We start from the raw sequence: 18,715 nt of genomic DNA, 5'->3' as shown, positions 1-18,715 counted from the left end.
GAAGATTGGATGGGTAGGTCACGCGACTGACGAAGAGCTACTGAATATAATCGGGGAGAAAAGAAATTTTTGGCACAACCTGATTAGTAGAAGGGATCGGTTGGTATGTGACCTTTTAAGAATGAAGCTGTCACAAGGTATTATTGGTCAAACTGCTGGAAGAAACTTTCACATCTCTGAGCGAAGAAGCATCGAGTGTTAATCGTCTAATAAACGAATAAAAACAGTAAAGATGCCTGACAGAGGCTTACTCAGAGTTTTTATGTAACCAACGACTGACAATATTTACTCGGAACTAAATATCTAATTTCAAGTACTGAAGTCACAGGCGCATGCAGAGCAATATCATCTCCTTTTATATCTAGTTCACGTGACGAAAATGTTAAATATGAAGTACTAAGTTTACCAGTGATATCTTCTTTTCGCACTTTTCTTACCTTTCAGCTCAGTTTATTCTAATGGAAACTTCTTTTAAAGTACTGTTATCGAAACTGTCTGGTCCACAAGACTTAGGAGTGCTGATACCGAGTTATACTGACGTATGGTTAACCGCCTTGATGTAAACAAAATATGTGGGTGTTGCAAAAACTGACCGTTCATTTACCTAGCTCAAATCATTTAACCGTGTTTCGTCCTATATTGAATCAGGAATGACTATCTAGTCTCAGAGTAGTATCAGTAGGAAGAGAGTGGTGCGTATGGTGACAGGCTTCTGTGATCAACAGTAACAGAAATTTCAAGAATATTGATAGATGTAACTTGAAACAATACGCTGTATAGCTCGAAAGAACATGCTTGGAATCTAACGACACGTATTTCAGCCCAGAAACTACAAAAATTCTTCGGCCATCTACGTTTCCATCCTGCAAAGGTTGCGCACTTAAAAGTAGAGAAATAATAGTAAGCACATAGGTCAACAAGATGTCACATTCCCCAAGCTCCAACCGTACATAGAACATGTTCATTAAAAAGCCGACTTTGGCGCACACTTCACAGTGACTCGCTAAGTATAGATGAAGATGTACAGGGGATAGGCAAAATAATGTGAAAACCTGTACCTACTTGAGAATGGTTTATTAATAAGGGGTTGAACCCCCATTTACCCGTAATACAGCTGCAGTTCTTCTTGCAATGCTGGCATATAATGATTGTATCGTCTCCAGTGGAATATTATGCCACTTTTCGACCAGAACCTCTTCTAACTCTTGTAGTGACGAGGGAGGCAAAAATCTGCTCCGGAGTCTGCGCTCCAATACCGCCCTCAAGGTTTCGATAATGTTAAGTCCTGGGACTTTGCTGGCAAGGGCAGACGCTGCAGCTAAGTTGCATGCTCCAGCCTGTCCTGGCTATGTGAACGGGTGTCCTGAAAGATGGCGTCATTGTTGGGGAACAACATTTGAATCATGGGCTGCACCTGATCACCTATAATGTTCACATAATCGTCGACTCTAACACGGCCTTTGAGAGTAATGATGGGAGCAGCAGAATACCATGATTTGGCTGCCCACACCATGACACTTCCACCTCCATACTTAACCGTTGGAATCAAGCAATCAGGATTGTAGGCTTACTTTGGCGTTCTCCAGACGTAAATCCGGCCCGATGTTAGAAAGAACGAAAACGTTGAATCGTCGGATCATATGACGTGTTCCCACCGATCGGCTGTCCAGGATTTATGCTCCTGACACCACATTTTACGCTTCTCTGCGTTGGTTGTCGTCACTAATGGTTTCGCTATAGTACCTCATCCATGAATATTCGCTTTATGGAATGCCCGTCTGCCAATGTCGATAGATGGCGATTGCGCTCTGCAATCACTTAAGCCGCCGTAGTTTTGTGTTGTATTGACACAATTCGTGTTAGCGTACTACGATCTCTATCATTTAGTTTTGATTTGCGCCCACTATTACGTTTACACGACGGTGTCTTTCCATATTTTGTGTAAGTTGTAATGACTGTTTAAACAGTTGCTCCTGAAACATTAAATAAGTTGGCTGTCTTGTTCACTGATGCTCCAGCTAATCGAGCGCCCACAATCTGCCCTCTTTGGAACTCTTAAGTCTTTCATTGCGCTTCGACCTCGGCCACTGAATGCAATTGCAAAGTGTGCGCTACTCGTAAACAAACTGCACTGTTGGCTAGTCCCTACTGAATGCGCATAGTCCAGCGCGACACGTGCCTTACCTGCGTTGTTGATCGTCGAACACGACCATTCTACCACTGTTCACATTATTTTACCCATCCCCTGTACATACATCCACAGAAAATGAAACAGCAAGAAGTATAGAAATTTATAAGATAAATAACAGTTTTGCGCATACAAGAAGGAGAAAAATGTCATTTAACTAAGGCATTTATTTAGGTCACTAAGCGCATTCATTTCCTTTGCAGTGCACATTTGGTAATTTTGCATGGATATTCATATTTATGTACTATTTTGTCCTGAAATACACTTTTTAGTGAGATCACTCTGTGTTGTAATTAACTGATCCTTAATGTTCTTATTCGCTACAGAAGAATATTACTGCCAAGTTTATTTCACATTGCCGGTCGTTGTGGACGAGCGGTTCTAGGCGCTTCAGTCTGGAACCGTGCGACCGCTACAGTCGCAGGTTCGAATCCTGCCTCGGGCGTGGATGTGTGTGCTGTCCTTAGGTTAGTTAGGTTCAAGTAGTTCTAAGTTCTAGGGGACTGATGACCTCAGATGTTAAGTTCCATAGTGCTCATAGTGCCATTATTTCACATTCTCACGAGAAATAGTTTGTATTTGTAGTAAATTAATACACTACCTCATCAAAATTATCATTACACCCCTACGTAAAGTGTAACTGATCGCTAGACGTCACGAAAAGTGGACCCAGCAACAACAGTAGAATGTGTGGATCAGGGGAGCTCAGAGTCTTCGAACGTGGTTTGGTCTTTGGACGTTACCTAAGTAACAGATCCATATAGACATTTCTGCGCTTCAGAAGCTGCTTGAATCGACTTCTGGTGATGTGATTGTGAGATAACGCGAACGAACAACCATGGCTAAATCAAGACCAGGCGGACATAATGCACTGACGGACAGGAACCAACGACCGGACAGGAACCAAGGACCTTCACGAAGGGTGATTTTAAAAAACCGCATGAAGTCAGCGGAATGGATGACGCATGAGTACTAAACTGCTACCGGCTGTCCAGCTAGTATGATGACTATACGTGAGCACACAAAAAGGGTGAGTTACAATGCTCGCACAGTTTCTCGTTAGCCATACGTTTCTGTAGTCAGTGGGAAGCAACTCTTGAGGTGATATAAAGAGCGACACCAGTGGGCAATGGATGATATGAAAGAAGTAATTTGGGGTCATAAATCACGTTGTACCCTGTGGAAATCTGATTGGAAGGTTTGGCTTTGGCGAATGGTTGGAGAACGTTACCTGCCCTCGTCTGTAGTGCCAACAGCGAAGTACAGAGTTAGGTACTGTTACGGTATGGGTATGCCTTTCGTGGTTGTGTTGTGATCCACTTATTCCGCTTAATATGCGGAAAGATATAAACTCATTTTGCAGCTTTGTATACTGAATACAGCACAGGAGCAGTTTGGAGCAGCATGACAATGCAGGATCTGTGAGGCAACGGTTTGTGGACAGTAACATTCCTGAAATGTACTGGTTTGCCCGGATAGAGAGACTTGAACCTGATCAGCTAACCAGCTGGATGATTAGAACATCGACTTCCTCTAGAGCCCAGCGTCCAACATCCATGCCTTCTCTGATTTAGGCTCTTGAAGCTTTCATTCTTCCACAGATATTCAGACACCTCTTTCAAAGAGTCCCCAGCAGATTTAAAGGTGCCATAAGGGCGAGGGATGGACACAGCCCACTTAAATGACCACTAATAGGTGTCTGGATACTTTCTATCAGGTAGTATACAAGGTATACCTCCCGTAACGTGCACTATTTCTTAGGTGCAACGATTTCGTGAAAAATAGCCGTTCCACGCATTGTAACAATTCCAAGACTATAAGTATCTCAAATACGACACACAGTTTTCTAAGTTCCTCTTATTAATTTCAGATTTTCGATTTAAGTTGGAGGAGCGCGTTCCTGGGGAGGGTATTCAGCGGTTTGACTGTAAGTAGTTGGAGATGGGTAGGAGGAGGGGGATGACTGTGAGAGACAATGCGTGTGTGAAGCTTTGTTCAGTCGAGGATGGGGTGTGCACGGGCGTGCAGGAGGCATGCCTGTGACTTTATGCTTTTGCCCACGGGGACCCCATGACTACAATGCAGCCCCTGTTAAATAAAATGGTGAGGTTATAAGTATTTTGGTGCTGCGTGAATCACATCAGGTATCATCCAAAACTACTATAAATCATATTTATGTTACAATTTTACGCAGGAACATAAAACAAGTGTGGAGAGCAGGCTACAGACGTGGAAAGATTTTAGATTTGAGATTGTGGGAGAGCCAGGAACCATATCACGCTAAGACCACTGCACAACAAGATTGGCACATTGATAGAAAAGAGTTCATGTTCAGGGTCTTCTGAAGACACTGTTTTGCAGCAGTATTAATAACAAGTGAATTACAGTGCACGAGTGAAATGGCGCTGCAAATACAAACGTATTCCAAAGTTGAACTACGTGGGACAGGATTATTCTTGTGGGCAAAACGTCTAAATAGCACATAGATTCAACGTGAAATTCTGGCAGTGCATGGACCAAATGTAATGTTGTACTGAAATGGTGCGAACAATTCGACAGTGGTCTCAGAGACGTGGGTGAGTCAGACTGGGAAGCAAGGACATCGACATCGACCACGGACGACACAATGTCCAGGCAGTCGAGGAACCGATCCGCAGCAATCACAGAGTGACAATCGCCGACAAGTCTCAGCACACACGCATCTCAACAGGGGCTGCTCATTCTCGGTCCGAAATCGTCTGCAGTATCGGAATTTGTGCTCACGTTTTGTTCCACGATAACTATCAGATGTACACAATTACCTAAGGTCTATGACTTCACTTACCTTCTTTGAGCGTTAGACCGTGGAAGGCAATAATTTCGTAAGCTGCATCATTATGGGCGATGAGACATAGGTCGACCATTTCGCACCTCCAACAATGACGGTATCTACGGAAAGGAAACATATCTCGCCTCCGCTTAAGAAATAAAACACGAAGAAAGGCCATGGCACCCATTTTTTTTCTGCTGTGTAGGAGTTGCATGCACAGAGTTTGTTGCAAAGGTCACAACTACAGTGACAGGAAAAAAAATCGCAGCGAGGAAAAAATAATAATAAATGTAGAGTAACGACATTTCATGAATACATTCGTTTAGGAAACAGATGTAAGTGATTAACATTGCAAGATCAAAAGCTAACGCAAGCGCGAGATAAGCCACTGCAAATACTGGTACTTAATAACTGGCGTACCGCGAGAACGTTGAATGCAAGCATGCAAACATGCATGCGCTGTGTTGTAAAGGTGCCTAATATCAGTTTGTGGAATGGAGTTCTACGCATGTTGCACTTGGTCGGTCAATACAGGGACCGTTAATGCTGGTTGTGAATGACTCTGGAGTTCTCGTCCAATAATGTCCCATATTGTGCTCCATTGGAGATAGATCTGGCGATGGAGCAGGCCAAGCCAAAATGTCCACGTTCTGTAGAACACGGAAAATTCTGTCATGTATTTGCGCCACTTTGAAATGCAGTACATATTCAATAAGGTGTGTTTCTCACTGAGGCGGTAGGTTACGCAGTACGAGACACTGCAGTAAAGGTTGCGTGACGTGACACTGATCAGTACGAGACTTATGTTGCCGCTAGGATGATACGATACGATACACTATGCGATGAGCTACGCGATAGCTATACGAAAAGCAACAAGAAAGATTGAATCATATTCCTGTTTCAGTTTCGGATGCATTCCTGAGCTCTTCCGAAGGACGTTGTTTGGCTTATCATGATTTGAAATTCAAGAAACTGAAGAAGAAAAGGGAGTACTAGGTGCATCGGTACAATGCTATAAATGTCTAACTCTATTCAGGTGTGGTTTCACGTGAGCTCTCCCAACTCTACAGAACAAGTCCAGACTGTTTCCATTTTCTCGAGCAACTATGTAACTGCATCTGCTCTGGCAATGTACGACACACTTGCTATTCGTCCTGCTGAGAAGCTAGTCATCACGATAGGGTAAGCTGGTGAACGCGTGTGAATGACGTCAAAAATTACACCATAAGCAATTACTGTTTTGTACGACCACCTAGAATGGTACTTTATTCAGTGTAGTACATACACAAGTAATGGTTACACATTTATAAAGCTGGGATAGTATTTCTAAAACGTCTCAATACTGCAGGTTAATGTATGATTCAGTCTGAGGCGTATTCAGAAGAAACGTTGTTGGATTTGTAGTGAGATCAGCTACCATTGATGGTGTAGCAGTGGATGGTGAACTCTGTGTAAGGGTAGACAATGTTTTTGAAGAAATGGAACACACCCACCAACTTGAGGAAAATCCCGACGTGCCCTCCTTGACTTCATGCATCTGCTCTTTCAGAATTAACAGGAATTTAACTTTCAGTTCCCTTTTAAGCTAGTCACAATGTTTTCAGTGATTACTGACTGAAAAACATCCAGTCAGTATAATTAGCTGAAGACTCGCACTGTCTTCTCATTTCTGTAATTTTTTTCGTTGTTTGCTTCGGCTTATTTCAATAGCTTATGAAGAAGAGACAACGAGGCAGCTCCGCATTTCACATAGCGGGTGATAGTAGGTTGCAATAGTCTCAGTGCGCCGGAAAGCTGCCAACCTCGTCACGGACGCGTTCCAGTATATCTCATGTATTTCCTCAAGAATGGACAGAGGCATGGCTCTCCTTCCACTGTATACTGGAAAAGAAAACCAGTTCATTATCAAGCCATGTTTTCACACTACAAGGTGCAGAAAAATGAACTTTTTTTTTATTTTTGCCGAATAGTTACCTCAAAATCTCACGAGGAAGGCTGCATAGCGGCCACATACACTAATACCTTTTTTAGGCACATCAGGTATGACTTGAAATTTCCCTCCCCATGAATCGTACGACTGAAGCCGTGTGCAGCAACCTGCACTCCATATTGCTCTGGGTACGACAGATAATGGTACGAGTGTTGTATGACTGTCGTAGCTATGTTTCTAGATGCTATGCCAATGTGCTTTGTTTCAGAGACGAATCACGTACCGTATCTACGTCTGCAGCTACTGTAACGTTCCCTGGCCGCACACACACTATTAATAAACTAAAATTTAATTGTACTATATACGCCGCTATGAAGCAATTTGTATATACTGTAATTATTTAACAAAAAATATTATTTAATTTTGTGTAAAGGACATTCGTTATTATTGTAATATTTTCTGTAATAATATTATCGATGTATTTATGATTGTAATATTTCTATACTCATAATGTAATTACGAAATGTGTCAATATCTGCGATAAGAAAAATGTAAAATACATCCGCAGATTGCAAAGAGACAATAACGGTTGATAGTCGTATAAATAGGAATACATAGTGTGTATTCTTTGTCTTCTTCCTCGAGAGCTGAGAGAGAGAGGAACCTGTAACGTAGCATTTTATGAATGGGTAGACTTCATCTGTCTGTATCTAGAGTTAGCCGCCATTAGAGGAGAAATTACAAACTAATGTATATTGAATTATTGTTGTGGTCTAAATACATGCCTGAGCGACGTCAGATAAATACTTATTTTACTTTTAATGTACACAACCGGACAAAAGAACGTGAAGCACCAACAAGAGGAAATGAAATGAAGCATCACGGCTTGAGAGGGTGTGTGATGCCATTTTGGTGATTACAAAGAACTTGACAGCTAACACACTTATGACTATGACACTGCTTCCCACTGCGCCTGGATAAGTGTGCTGGGCCCATAACCCAGAGGTCCGTAGATCGAAAGCACGCTCTGCTGCCATCTGATGTACTCTTTCTACGGGGTCAATCAATAAACTATTCTCCCAACCAATTTCAGTAACAAGCGACAAACAATCAGTTGACTTTAACGGTAATGATAAGGGAACGGATTAATTCACCCCAACGCTTCACTTTAGATTTTGCATTTATTGTCACATCCTTCAGTGTAAACCACAGAACAAGGTTAGGTTAGGTTAGGTTAGTGTTGTTTAACGTCCCGTCGACAACGAGGTCATTAGAGACGGAGCGCAAGCTCGGGTTAGGGAAGGATGGGGAAGGAAATCGGCCGTGCCCTTTCAAAGGAACCATCCCGGCATTCGACTGAAACGATTTAGGGAAATCACGGAAAACCTAAATCGGGATGGCTGGAGACGGGATTGAACCGTCGTCCTCCCGAATGCGAGTCCAGTGTGCTAACCACTGCGCCACCACAGAACAAGCAAGTGTAACAATGAGAGAATATTTGCACTCGTAATATTTGCTAAATAACTTAATAATTACTTAATAAACAATGGGAATCTAAAATTATTCCTTTTTAACAAACATATTTTTAAAATCATAAACAATAAAGATCAACGGTTAATAAAGTCCCATAAACTTGAGGAAGAATCACTTTTTCAGTCTCTGAATGACGTCAGTGGTGACATAGGGAACAATCAGGCGTATATTAAATGTTACACAATTAAGGACGATCACTCATTAAGAATTATAACCACAAATTAAAGATGATTCATTTAAAGCAATTAACATCAATAGCAAATAATTAAGTCACGTCTCGGCAAATGTATCAAAACCAAATCTTTCAGTTCTATAACAATGTTGGATCGTGGAATACGCCTGGTTACCGACACAAAAGGCTAAAATTTACCAAACAGAAACTTCTCCAAACCTAGGACTATCTTAATAGTGTACAATACTTAGGTTATCCAGAACTACTCAAATTCTCCTGGAACACTGAGCGGCAATAGACACTCGGGCAACTCTTACCCCAGCGTGACTCAGGAAAGAGGATGGCTCCACCAGGAGGAGGAAACATTTACCCGAACTGGAAAGGGAACTCGTCTAACACGAGCCACTAGGTTGGACAAATACCAGTTGGCGATTTTTAATCATTAGCCAAAGCTTGCTGGCCCGCGGACGAAAATTACAGAGGCGAAGGTAGCTTTATTTGTGCTCACAAGAATTGATAACTTCTGCAAATGAGATTCCGGCAGAACTACCGCCGTAGTATCAATACGGGACTTCGGAGCTGAGGAAAGCAAGTCAACAACGGTCTCTACCCAATAGGCCCAACACTTCAGACAGACCGAGCAACCGATATCAGTCGTGGTCAGGCGGATTACCAAATAGAAACTCTACCACTACCTTAAATATAATTAAATAGAGCACTAAAATGCCATGGGGACTAATTTTCTTAACACAAGAATATATACACAATAACAACGACTAAAGTTAAATATGCCTACGTACTGAAACACAATAGATATTGGCGAAGATTAACATATTCTCGCATTTCAGACATCCATAAAATTAATCGCCTCTATCTCTCCGCCAGACAGTACAAGGTTATTTAGCATTTTACAAGCTGCTTATCCAAACAGTGACCTACGCCAGTCCATGGGAAAACAACGGTTTGCAGAAGGTCCACAGGCAAAAACTTTTTCTTTTTTTTTTTCTTTACGACGCGCGCCTTAATTCAGCATGACGTTCAAAAAATGGTTCGAATGGCTCTGAGCACTATGGGACATAACTTCTGAGGTCATCAGTCCCCTAGAACTTAGAACTACTTAAGCCTAACTAACGTAAGGACATCACACACATCCATGCCCGAGGCAGGATTCGAACCTGCGACCGTAGTGGTCACGCGGTTCCAGACTGTAGCGCCTAGAACCGCTCGGCCACTCCGGCCGGCATGGCGTTCAAATGCACGATCATGCAAGGGGGCAGTAACACACACGCACGGCAATTTCCGATCACAAACTCTAAGCAGAAAAACATTTCCACACAGTTATTATTAGCTCCCACAACACAGGGAGATTGGCCCCGCCAGACGACGACCGTCGCATTAACTAGATGAAAAATCTTACATTCAGTGACGACACCACCTTCTGGAAGTTATTGGCAGCCACAGACGGACTTCATAGCTTCCCCAGTCCATGAACGGAAACCAAAGGTTGTCCACAGATTTGTGTGCTCACGCCCCGGGTTTTCGTGCCCTTCCAGACTTAGCATAGAGGCACCGAGCGTCCCGCTGCAGAACGGTCGTCCAGGTCGAACACTCGTCTCCACTGCCTCCTCCGCCCTGGGCACGGCACACAGCGCCTCCTCCAAGCGCGCGCGTTAGCAGCACGCTCGCGGAGGCTTCCCAACGCCCTCTAGGAAAGCGCGGAAACTCCAAAGAGGAGTAAACCAAGGGAAAAACAGGAACCGTGGCAAATGACACGGTTCAGAATTGTGTCGCAAGACCGTCGTATTCTCTCCTGAGCCAATCTGGTCCACAACTTTTGTAACTGGTCCTTGATATCCTGGATACTTGAACTCAGACAAAGTGAATTTCCAATCTGGTCTCACACACAGGGTCAAATCTCTGGACTTTGATGGTCATGGGACTACCTCAACACCATATAGACATATCATAGAGACCTGTGCCATGTGTGGATAAGCATTGTCCTGTTGGAAAATTACATTCTATCAAAAATGTGTAAACCATTTGGAATAGCGCATGAGCGTTCCTGTTACATTGCTGAATATCGACCATTTCTCTTGGGACACCCCGTATGACCACCCAACAGTTCTTAGTGTTTTCCTCCAAGTTTCGAAAGCTTCTTACTAGATAGTAGCACCATACAGATAAGCGATATAGATGTCCCAAGGCTCGAAATTGCATATTACTGTAGCGGGAATAACGTGTTTCATCAACCATGAAAGGGTTAACCAAATCCATCTACCAGAACACTACATGTCTCTACTAATCAATATGTAAATTCAGATAAATGGAATGTGTTACAACGTAAACGACTTGATTGAACACTAGTAAATTAATAGCCTAATATTCCATACCTGTGGGTTATGTTCATTAAAGTTTCATCCTTATGCAAATTTATTTCAGTTTTTCACTATTTGAAAAAAACCATTGTTTCCAATGAAAAGTGGCGTGATGGTTATTCCGTGTTTCTGACATTAATAAAGGTCTTCAGATGGAAACTCAACACATTATGTCTACCAGAGACGCAAGTGGAGCTTATCGTCACCTCTCAGACTTTGAGAAACGTTCAATTACGAGCATGAAGTATGTGAGAGCATTTTGATGGCAAATCGCAAATACACTTGGCTGCAGTCAAATGGCTGCAGAACGAGTCGTTAAGATTTTGACTATAGTGTGACAAGAAGAGCAGACGCAGGTGCTTCTACAGGAGCTACATCATGATACGATCATGGGATCTCTCGAGACACACGACAATACGTGAAATCCAGACAGAGGTTACATCATGATACGATCATGGGATTTCGCGAGACACACGACAACAGGTGAAATCCAGACAGAGGTTACAAGTAGAATTTTACCACTAACAGTCGGCAAAGTATTACTGTAAGATGGATTCAGATCTGTAGTCACCATCTACATCTACATCCACGTGATTACTCTGCTTTTCACAATAAAGTGCCTGGCAGATGGTTCGATGAACCACCTTCAAGCTGTCTCTCTACCGTTCCACTCTCGAACGGCACGCGGGAAAAATGAGCACTTAAATTTTTCTGTGCGAGCCCTGATTTCTCTTATCTTATCGTGATGATCAATCATGTCTGTGACCCTATCTCCCCTATTTCGTGATAGTACAATACTCCAGAACAGGGCGGACAAGCGTGGTGTAAGCAATCCATTTAGTAGACCTGTTGCACCTTCTAAGTGTTCTGCCAAAGAATCGCAGTCTTTGGTTTGTTCTACCCACAATATTATCTATGTGATCGTACCAATTTAGGTTATTTGTAATTGCAATTCCTAAGTATTTAGTTGAATTTACAGCCTTCAGATTTGTGTGACTTATCGCGTAATCGAAATTTAGCTGATTTCTTTTAGTACTCATTTGAATAACTTCACACTTTTCCTTATTCAGGGTCAATTGCCACTTTTCGCGCCATACAGATATTTTATCTAAATCATTTTGCAAGTCGTTTTGATCATCTGATGACTTTACAAGACGGTAAATGACAGCATCATCTGCAAGCAGTCTAAGACGGCTATTCAGATTGTCTCCTATGTCGTTAATATAGATCAGGAACGTTAGAGGGCCTATAACACTTCCTTGGGGAACGCCGGGTATTAATTCTGTTTTACTCGATGACTTTCCGTGTATTACTACGAACTGTGATCTTTCTGACAGGAAATCACCAATGCAGTCGCACAACTGAGGCGATACTCCGTAGGCACGCAGTTTGGTTAGAAGACGCTTGTGAGGAACGGTGACGAAAGCCTTCTGCAAATCTAAAAATATGGAACCAATTTGACATCCCCTGTCGATAGCACTTATGACTTCATGAGTACAAAGAGCTAGTTGTGTTTCACAAGAACTATACTTTCTGAAACCGTGCTGACTATGTGTCAATAAATCGTTTTCTTCGAGTTTCTTCATAATGTTCGAATACAGTATATGTTCCAAAACCCTAATGCAAATCGACGTCAGTGATATAGGCCTGTAACTAATCGGATTACTCCTACTCCCCTTTTTGGGTATTGGTGTGACGTGAGCAATTTTCCAGTCTTTAGGTACGGCTCTTTCTGTGAGCGAGTGCTTGTATATAATTGCTAAATATGGAGCTATTTTATCAGCACACTCTGAGAGGATCCTGACTGGTATACAATCTGGATCGGAGATTTAAGCTGCTTCGTTACTCAGAGGATATCTACTTCTATGTTTCTCATATTGGCAGTTGTTCTTGATTGGAATTCAGGAATATTTACTTCGTCTTCTTTGGGGAAGGAGTTTCGGAAAACCGTGTTTAATAACTCTGCTGTAGTGGCACTGTCATCAGTGACTTCACCGTCGCTTACCGCTGACACAATGCCACGGACAACAGAGATTTGCATGTTGTCTAGCCAGAGTCAACCGGAACAGCGAGTGGGATGCTATGGTGTTCAGCAACGAGTACCTCTGCTGGTTTTGGCGGTCAGATCGACGCCAGATTGGCCGTGGCTCACAGGAAGAAACGCTCTCGGGACGCGTATCGTTCCCACTCCTAGAATCAGGGTGTGTGCTTCCACCATATATGACAACAGGGCGCATTCGGCAATTGTTCAGTAGAGGCTGAATCCTCACCAGCATGTGGCAAGAATGTGAGACATGGCTATCATACCCTCCATACCCAGGGTACCAAATTACGTATTACGGCAGGATAAAGCAGAAACCAACAATGCAGTTAACACCACAAACGCCTTGAGGTATAAATGGATTCTTGACTGGCCTGACTGTTTCTTGATTTTTCACGATTCGTGCATGTCTAGGATGCGATGCACAGACATATAGGGGGGTAGACAAGAATATGGAAACACAACACACCACCAAGTATATAAAGTGTCAGAAAGCCGTCGACATTCAAAACAATTTCCAGTCTTCTCGGATCGGATAAATACAGGTCTTGTATGGTTTTCAAGGGAATCTTATACCATTATTCCTGGAAAATAGTGGCAACTTCAAGTAATGGTGATAGAGGTGTAGAATCAGCACGCACCCTCCTCTCTGAAGTTGACGACAAAGGCTCAATAATATTGATATCTGGTGGCTGCGGTGGCCAGGGGAAAGATGGAACTTCATCCTTGTACCCAAAAAACTGGCGTTCACGATAGGAGCTGTGTGAACAGGGGTCCTCTCATCTGGGAACACAGACGCACCATTAGGGAACAAACATTATACTGTGGGATGTTCGTATAATCCTTGCCAGTAATGCGACCTTGCAAGGTAAACATGAGGACCGTGGAACATCACGAACTCGACCAGAAGTTCGACTAATTGACTTTCTTCCTGTTCCCCACAGAGCTAGTGTTATTGCCTCAGCACCACGCTTTCCTGTTACGGACATTTGCATCACTGACGAGTGGTCTTGTAATTCCTCCTCGCCCTGCAGTTCCCTGCTTAGGGAGCTCCATCTGTGTTGTTTTGATGCTGACAGGGTTCACGTGTGCGTCATTCTTGTCTGCAGTGACTTTTGCAGCTGTCCTTTTATTTGTCGTCACAATCCTCTTGAATGATCGTCTACCATTATCTCTCAACACACATTTTCGTCTGCGTTATGACCTAGCGGATGATGATTTACCGCTTTCGCTGTGTTCGATATAAATCTTCGATACGGTGCCTCTTGAAACACCAAACACTTAGGCTACCTTGGAAACGGAAGGATTCTCCATACGAGCACCAACATTTTGTCCACGTTCGAATTCACTGTCTCCGACACAATGCTCTCACAGCTACACGACATTGTTCTGACAACGCCTGACACTGGCAGCCTACTGAGACAGTGCGCAGGTCCTGTTCCTGATCAAATACACCGTCGCAACCTGAAGACTTAACTAGCATCTCATTTACCTTCAAGCATGCACTTCTCGCGATGTTTTTTCCAACCTTTGCATACAATTAGCCAGTAATATTCTTGAAATGGCACAACTTTTATTTCATGTATGGCAAGAAATTCCCAAAGATGGTGATCGGAGGCTGTGTGCTTCCATGCCACGACGAATACACGTGCGCTTTACGAATCGTGCTTGTGGGAGTCATACCTTAAATGGTATTCATGATGGACATCAAATTCGCGTGGAATTTCAGTTTATTCATTTAATTCTTGTTATGTGATGAACTTATTCACAAAGTCTGATAAATATAGGGCTGCTGTCTCATGGCATAAGAGTGTAGGAATTCTTAGACTGTAATGGAATTACACGGGGAAAACTTTGGTGACTTGCTAGTCCCTGCTTTGGTAACGACTGTTCTGAAAGGTTCAAAACTCAATATACAATCATATAATTATATGTCAAATATGAAAGATGAAGCAATTACTTTGGATACAAATGAACTGTATGTTCTACTGAAAAGTAATTAACGTAGTACTCAAGTTAAACGACCTTTTGCGGCATACCCTTACCACTTTACTACTTCGTCTGTCTTTTGTAGTCAGTTTCAGTGTCTGATCTTTCGAATTCAGATACTGTTATTTGTTCCCGAGCAGGTTATATTACAAATGACAAAATTTTGTTTACAAATGAAAAGCACGAACATGTGAGTCGATGTGGCGCAGCCACCTAATTCTCGTACAACAATTCTAATGATGAAAGCTTGATCTTCGAAAGGCGTAAATTTTAGTGTTTTTTTTTTTTTCGCTGTAAAGCGTTGGTTGAGCTGACATTTCAACTCTGACCGCAACAACCACCACCTCATGTCCATTATGAATCAAATCACAGCACAAAAATGTGGATTTTCTACAGTTTCATTTATTTATTTTGGCAGTCTTAGACTTACAAGGCCATCGTCAGATAATAACTAACAATCGTCATCAAAGGCAGTTGCAATCTATTCGTAATTTGTATGTATTCTGCTGTTTTATCACGGATATATCTTCTCTCCAGTAAAATGTAATTCTTCATACTTACTGATATATATAGTTCAGCTTTTGTATTTCCCACCATGTTACAGTTGCCAGTCAAATATTTTACTCTGTTTTTCTATCACCGTTCGTAACAATATCTTTTCATTTTATTCTCCAATATTCTTGCTTTTTATTCGTTTTCTGTAATTGTGCCTGCGAGTTTACTTTACGTTGGTATATATTCAGTTGTTGCACAAGCTGTAAATCTTCTCTTCTGTTGAGTGTAATTATTTATAGATAAATATATAAATCTACCAAAAAATTTGTATTTATGAAACATTTACAAACTAAGATTCACTTTGGAACATACTTTCTTTTTGCACATAATGGTCTCCTGAATTTCCAACTAGGCAAACTGAAACACTTAATAGACACTTTTACTGACAACCAGATATCGTCCACAGCAATGCAGGAGAGTAGGTAAGCCGCGCGGGATTGGCCGAGCGGTCTGCGGCGCTGCAGTCTTGGACTGTGCGGCTGGTCCCGGCGGAGGTTCGAGTCCTCCCTCGGGCATGGGTGTGTGTGTTTGTCCTTAGGATAATTTCGGTTACGTAGTGTGTAAGCTTAGGGACTGATGACCTTAACAGTTAAGACCCATAAGATTTCACACACATTTGAACATTTTAGAGCAGGTAAATAGACGAACATGCCTCTGATCCACAGTGCTACCGCATTCTTAAAGGAAACATAGATTGTAGAAGAATGAAGAATGTTGCACACCTGAGGACTGATTTTATCATAACCCACAAAATCTGAAATCAGTTGTTGACTTTTCTTCAATCGGGAAGCGAATGTCCCTGCTAGACTACCCGTTCACAAACAAGATCTACTCTGCAGTATATGTTCACACACCCTACAAAGAGGACAATAAATGTAGCCTTGTAAATACTGAAAAATTTCGGAAAGAACTAGAGGACATAATTAGCAAATTTCAAGAGCGTCATACAAACATTGTAGTTGATTTCACTGCCCAATCAGGGATATGTAGTATGCCTAGACATATCGTGGGAGAATATCCAGGCCACATAAAGATCAACAGCAGTTGTGAACATATACTGGGACTCTATAAAGCTTTCAAGTTGCTAATGAAATCAACAATCTACAAGCGATTGCCAAGGGAGCAAAAAATATGGACATCACCCAGCCACGTCTTGGGAGAATTCCAGATAGATCCTGTAGGCATCTCAAAGAAATCCCATAGAGAGACCCAGAATGAAGAGTATTAATAGGAGCAAATTTAGATTCAGATCACTGCCTCTCCAAAATAAAACTGCTATTTCTACCCAGGAACACTAACAAAATCAGATCACTCAAGCTTACTAAGGTTAATTTTCAGAAACTTTCAACTTGTAACAAGTTCAAAGAGAAGAAACAGGAAGCGCTGGAACGTAGTAACTAGGACAATCTGAGGGATAACCTAGTGAAAGTTGCAACAGAGACATCTGCATTTCTAAAACAGAAGAAACATGCTTTGTGGACAACAACCTGTGATGAAGCAGTGAAGCAGAAAAAACAGCATGGCTAAAGCGGGACTCGCAAAAGACAGATGACAACAGGAGTAAGTTAACAGAGCAACACAGATTAGATGCCAGAGCCATCAGATAAGTAAAACGACGGTTCACAAAGAACCAATTAACACAGTTGAAGGTTTCACTAAGGACAATACCAGAAATTTCTACAGAAGAATTAAATAGAACCTCAGCCGCTATAAGCTACCAAGCACTCACATTCGAGGACCAGACTCGACCTCCAGTGATGTAGATAACTGCCATCTTCTGGCCATTACTTGAGAATCTCCTTGACTGCGAACCACTCGATACATATTTTACTTACCAAGATAACATCAAACAACCAAATTCTCAACCATCGACTAAAGGAATCATGTAGTCCTTGAAAAACAACGAAGTATGTGAGGAAGACATAATAGTAGTCGAACGATGGAAGCAAGCTGAAGACAGTACTGTGAGCAAATTGACAGAGATACTACAAAACATTCTGGTAACTGGAGCCTGACCTAGTGATTGGACTTCTGCTTCGAGTTATCCGTTTCACGACAAAGCAGACTTGACTGACATCAGTAATGATCAAGGGATGTCGCTGATACATGCCACATACAAGATTTTTCTCCAATGCTATGTGACGAAGATTTACTTCCTTGTAAGATCGAGTAATATTTTTTCACTTACATTCCATGACTGTAACGCTGAATTTGATGCAATATGTGTTTCACAGATTTTTTATGTACAACTCCTAAAATGGAGCACATATGTGAATGTGCATAATGTTATCTGTGAACGTATGTCTTCTTGCGTTATATGTGTGTTTGCTCTGTGTAAGTCAATGTAAATTCTGTGATTTATATAAAATAAGTACTCTGGCGTATAAGGATAAACATATCTCTATAATTAATGACTAGCAAGAACACATTTGAAACCAAAGAGGACTCGAGTGAGGAGACGGTTGTTTACGCAGACGCGTTCACAAAAGTACAGTTTCGGATAACTGCGTGACTAAATTTCTTTCGAGTTAAGTTCGGACTGACGTGTGGAGCGGAAGCAGAATGAAAGGGTTCAACTGAAGCCATTTTTGGAAGATTAGCAATGAGCATAATGAATTTCTGTCGATGACTGGTAACTGTGTCATTATTATACAAGATTAAACTATATTCGTCTCAGAAGAAATGCAGAAGATAGAAGGGAAGAAGAAAGCTTAAGAAAGCTTAGTGGTGGACAGCAATTACGCAATATTCAAGATAATTAGTAACAACTTAGGCTCTTGAAACCAGGTATAGGCGGAAGGAGTGAACTGGATTTAACAGTAAGAGCAAGAGTGAACTCCATTAATTGCTGGCCTAAACGAAAACTTGAACTATCTATAAGCGATTGCACTGTCTTTTAGTGGGGACAAATCAGGTTTTGCGAAAACGATCGCAATTTGCAAAGTGATTGAAGCTATGTTTGTGATTGTAGAACACAGCACACACTTTGAGAGTAAAAACATTGGATAAACTGACGCTTAGCGAGCTAGAATAAATCATTGTGTGGAGGCCCATTGTTGCAAGTAACAGTTGTGTGAGTGGGCTTACAGCCGTTGTTGGTAGCTGTAACTCAATTGTACATTA

This window comes from Schistocerca americana, chromosome 6 (genome assembly GCF_021461395.2).
Source record: "Schistocerca americana isolate TAMUIC-IGC-003095 chromosome 6, iqSchAmer2.1, whole genome shotgun sequence".
NCBI lineage: Eukaryota > Metazoa > Arthropoda > Insecta > Orthoptera > Acrididae > Schistocerca > Schistocerca americana.
Note: the sequence above shows the minus strand (reverse complement) of the source record.